Here is a 5,603-nt window from a genome sequence, read left to right as displayed (position 1 = left end):
TATTTTGTTAGTATGTTTGGTTTTGTTCTCTGTCTCCCCCTTTTAGACTGTGAGCCCACTGTTAGGTAGGGACTGTCTCTATATGTTGCCAATTTGTACTTCCCAAGCGCTTGGTACAGTGCTCTGCACACAATAAGCGCTCAATAAATACGATTGATGATGATGATGATAATGCTGTGTGATCCTGAGCAAGTCACTTAACTTCTCTGTGCCTCAGTTTCCTCAATTGTAAAATGGGGATTCAATACCTGTTCTTCCTCCTACTTGGACTGTGAGCCTCATGTGAGAAAGGGACTGATTAATTTGTATCTACCCCAGGAATTAGAACAAGTTTTGGCGCATAATCCGCTCTTAATGAATACCATAAAAAGAGACATTCTACCTTATGTCAAACTGCAGTCTTTTCTGTTTTAAGTCCAGTTCTTCTCACATGGTACTCCCTAGATATAGTAAATCAAACAAGCAAACACTCGGTCTTTTCTCAGATTTGATGACAAGTTTTGATTACTGCATTTGCGGCTTTGCTTTCCATTCTTATCATTATGACTCAGGCTTTTCCATTCCACCCTCCATTGCTACATATTTCTCCTAACCTTGTCTTTTGTGTGTGTGTGTGTGTGTGAATACATTACTAATTATGTGGATAAAATACACCCAGGAAAAATGTTTCAGACCAAAGAAGCTTAACCTTAGTCACCTGACTTTATGACTTTTTGTTTCTGATGTGACAGGAGTGCGGATTTTATAGCTTGACGCTTGCTCACGTGAAGGTTCTAGTTAGAAATGAATCCATATAAAATCAGGTGCTGGGCGGAATTTTTTTATGGTATTTGTTAAGTGTTTACTATGTGCCAGACACTGTGCTAAACACTGGGTAGATACAACCTAATCAGGTTAGACATAGTCCACGAGCTACATGAGGCTCATGGGCTTACTCCCCATTTTACAGATGTGGTAACTGAGGCACAGAGAAGTCAAGTAACTTGCCTAAGGTCACACAGAAGACAAGTAAAAGAGAAGGGATTAGAACCCAGGTCCTTCTAATGCTCAACACTGTCCTGACAAATGGACATGCAGAGGGACTTTTTGGGATGAATTAGGGAGAGCAGACCATGCCCAATTAAGGACAGAATTAGACTCTCTCATATTGAAAGAATTTGGGATTTTCTAGGGATCAGAACAGGATGAAACTGGAGGCTAATTAATGGTTAATGCCATTAGTCTTCCTGTGGGACTGCCTAATGAAGCCACATGGCTTGCAGAGAAATTTGTCTTGATTGATGTAACGGCAGAAGTTTTCCAAGGGAAGTACCGATTAACTATTCGTTATAGGCTGTTGCTGAATGCAGATGGTACAGTACTTCGGTTAATTCCAATTTGTCATTGGATAACTATGAAAGTGCATTTTATCTCCTCAATAGCATGATTAATGATGTCATAATGAACATTTAATGAATTAATAATGGCTTTCTACTTATCTTAAGTGATACCAGTAACACATTCAATGATGCATTAATTATTGTGACACTACCCTGAAATTCCCAGTAATGGACACAGAACCTCCACCTTTCCACCATGGTATTTCTTTTAGATCACTGTTTTAGTGCTGGATCAAATAATTAATATCAGTATGCCCCAGAGTTATTTTATCAATGAAATAAAATCCATTTTTCATGAAAATTCAGAATTTTAGATCTAGTATGGTAGTCATTTTAATTCATAGGTGGTGACAGTCACAGTGGTCACTAATTGTAATTTAAGTTGATGAAAAATTTGAACATTGAAATAAGGCTCCAATTTCTATAACTTTATTCTCTCTCTGAGTTGGCAAAGCAATACCTCCAGTAAATCATGAAGAACATTGAAAGTACCTGAGTGAGGAGCAGCATGGTTTTAGTGGAAAGAGCATGGGCCCATCACACGCCTGTTGGATAAACTTGGGTAAATCACCCAACTTTTCTGTTTTTCAGCTACCTCATCTGTAAAATGAGGATTCAGTTCCTGTTGTCCCTTCTACTTAGATTGTTTGCCTTGCAGGTCAGGGACTAGGGTAGACCTGATCATCCTTTATCTTCCCCAGTGTTTAGAACAGTGCTTAATACCTAGTAAGTGCTTAATAATAATAATAATGGCATTTATTAAGCACTTACAAAGCACTGTTCTAAGTGCTGGGGAGGTTACAAGGTGATCAGGTTGTCCCATGGGGGGCTCGCGGTCTTAATCCCCATTTCCCAGATGAGGTAACTGAAGCACAGACAAGTTAAGTGACTTGCCCAAAGTCACACAGCTAACAATTGGCAGAACCGGGATTTGAACCAATTACCTCTGACTCCAAAGCCTGGGCTCTTTCCACTGAGCCACGCTGCTTAACAAATACCACTATTATTATTATTACTGTTACAATTCTATTCTAATACTGGTTCTTAATAAGCCAATGGATTATAGAGGGGCAGCTGCTGTCCCAAATTTAACAGATGAGGAAAGCTGACTTTCAGGAATCACTGCATTGGAAGAAATATATATATATATATATATATATATATGTTTGTACATATTTATTACTCTATTTATTTATTTATTTTACTTGTACCTATCTATTCTATTTATTTATTTTGTTAGTATGTTTGGTTTTGTTCTCTGTCTCCCCCTTCTAGACTATGAGCCCACTGTTGGGTAGGGACTGTCTCTATATGTTGCCAGCTTGTACTTCCCAAGCGCTTAGTACAGTGCTCTGCACACAGTAAGCGCTCAATAAATATGATTGATGATGATGATGAAGAAGTCAGGACTCCCATCTGCCCTGGAATCCATCCCAGAAAGGACTCAAACAAGTATCAATCAATAGTATTTATTGAGCGCTTACTTACTGTGTTCAGAGTACTGTACTAGGCACTTGGGAGAATGCAATACAACAGAGTTGGTGGACATGATTCCTTCCCACAAAGTTCTAACAGTCTAGAGTGGGGAGACAGACATTAATATAAATCAATCAATCAATCATATTTATTGAGCACTTCCTGTGTGCAGAGCACTGTACTAAGCACTTGGGAAGTACAAGTTGGCAACATATAGAGACGGTCCCTACCCAACAGTGGGCTCACGGTCTAGAAGGGGGAGACAGAGAACAAAACCAAACCTACTAACAAAATAAAATAAATAGAATAGATATGTACAAGTAAGATAAATAAATAAATAAATAAATAAATAAATAAATGACAGATATGTATGTGTCAGTCCTACCTAAACTCTAGGGCCTAGCATCCAGGAGAGAAGTTGCTTCAGCTACATGCAAGTAAGGTTCCCAACAGCCTTGTTCCAACCCACGTGGACTCAAACAGTGACTGCATGAGACCTTCCCAATTTTGGGAACTGTGGAAAGTCCACAACTCACTATGACTGTGGCAGTGACTTCTGTTCCCGAGCCACGAGGAGGCTGCAACCTTTTTGTTGCTTGTTTTATAATGTTAAGAACTTACTATGTGCCAGGCAGTGTACTAAGCCCTGGGGTAAATACCAGGTAATCAGGTGGGATACAGTCCATGTCCCACATGAGGCTCACGGTCTTAATCCCCATTTTAGAGATGACGTGACTGAGGCAGAGAGAAGTGAAATGACTTGCCCAAAATTACACAGCAGGAAAGTGGCAGAGCTGGGAATAGAAACATGCTGCTTTTCAATTTCTGCTGTTCCCGTTGTGATCATGATGATGGCATTTGTTAAGCACTTATTATGTGTCAAGTGCTGGGGTAAATACAAGCTAATCATTTTGGACACAGTCCCTGTCCCAAATGGGGCTCAGCATCTTACAGATGAGGGAACTGAGGTACAAAGAAGTTAAATGACTTGCCCAAGGTCACACACAGCAGACAGTTGGCCGAGCCGGAATTAGAACCCAGGTCCTTCTGACTCGCAGGCCCATGCTCTGTCCTGTAGGCCAAGCTGCTTCTGTATCATCATCCTTGTCTTTTATACTTTTTATACTTTTGTTTCATCTTCCTTATATGTCTGTCACCAACCCCCTTGTCTTCTTTAATTTAGATTATGAGCCCGTTGGCTGAGGAGCATGTACAGTTATAAGCACCAAACTACTGTGACCCCTCAGTCAGTCCGAGTCTCCACATTCCAGCCTGAACTTTCTGAGATGTCTTCCTGTGCAGCGTAAACATTTTAAACTTCCTAAGGAATTGAAAAAAAAATATGATTAGCTCCTCCTGAGTCTCAGAAAACAACATATTCCTTGGCTCCTCCCTGATTATTGTCTCAGCTTCTCAGCCTAAATTCTCCCCCAACTCCCAACTGCCACTTCAGCATTTTCACGTCACCTCTTGCCCTTATGTTTCACTAAGTGCATATCTTCATACCCCATCGCTACCTCCAATCCATGATTTTAGTTTCCATATCCATGGGCTTGGGAGTCAAAAGGACCTGGGTTCTAATCCCAGCTCTGTCTGCATTCACTTGTCACTTTTCTCTGCCTCAATTACCTCATCTATTAAATGGGGATTAAGATCGTGAGCCCCATGTGGGACAGCGACTGAGTCCAGTGTGATTATCTTGCATCTACCCTAGTGCTTAGAACAGTGTCTGGCACATAGTAAGCACTTAACAAATACCATAAAAAATGCAGGGGTGTTGAGAGACTAATCTGTCTACTGTGGCATTCTTGTTAATGAACTGAAAAAAGAAAAGCAGTGTGAAGGTATTTTCAAACATTCAGTTCCAAACCTTTACTTAAATCAAAATATTGGGATTCTTAGATCATTTTACCTATGCATGATTGTACTATGTTTGAGCCTTGCCCCTTTAAGGGAAAACTTGCCCTGATAAATTGAGAACAGGTAATCCCAGCTGGAGCTAATTTCAACATCAATTCAGCTAGTAGCTGGGGGAAAAGCAAACAGTAAGAGGTCCCTTACAGCTCAGAAAGAATGAGATACTCCTGTTGAGAAGGGAGCAAGTGTTGAAGAATTGGTGAGTCCGTTTCCACTCTAAGGAAGCTGAGAATGCTTCTGTCAACTCTATTGAAATGTACTCTCTCAAGTGCTTAGTACCGTGTTCTTCATGTAATAAATGCTCAAAAATTCCACTGATTGATTTATTTGGGAAGGGAAGCTTGTAATTCAATCAGTGGTATCTAGTGAGCGTTTGTTTACTGTATGCAGAACACTGTTTAAGCCCAGGGAGTTGTGGTTTTTTGCTTGGATTTGGGGAGAGAGATGTGAAGTAAGTGACTGCTGATCAATTTCTGGGAATCACAGTATCTGGTCTGTGGGTAATGACCAAGCCTTTTAGGATGGTACACTTGTTTTGGTATGATGGCTTAAAATTCTACAAACTGGCATAATCCTCAGGAAAACGGAATGTCTTGTGCTACCTGTAAAATGTGATCCGGATCAATCAACCTCCTTGGCTCTAATAACTCTTTAAATCTGTGGGTTTTTTGCATTTAAATATCTAACTGTAGTTGTTGCCATATCAACCCTCTATAACATGAGATTTCCTTCAAGGAGTTAACGACCCTTTATGCACCTGCTTAAGTCTGTTTCCATTTTCACTGTAGTCCAGACTGCTCTGAATAGGGACAATTACCTTCTCCAGCAATC

This window comes from Tachyglossus aculeatus, chromosome 12, assembly GCF_015852505.1.
Source record: "Tachyglossus aculeatus isolate mTacAcu1 chromosome 12, mTacAcu1.pri, whole genome shotgun sequence".
NCBI lineage: Eukaryota > Metazoa > Chordata > Mammalia > Monotremata > Tachyglossidae > Tachyglossus > Tachyglossus aculeatus.
The sequence above is the reverse complement of the archived record's forward strand: the minus strand, read 5'-3'. Positions refer to the sequence as shown.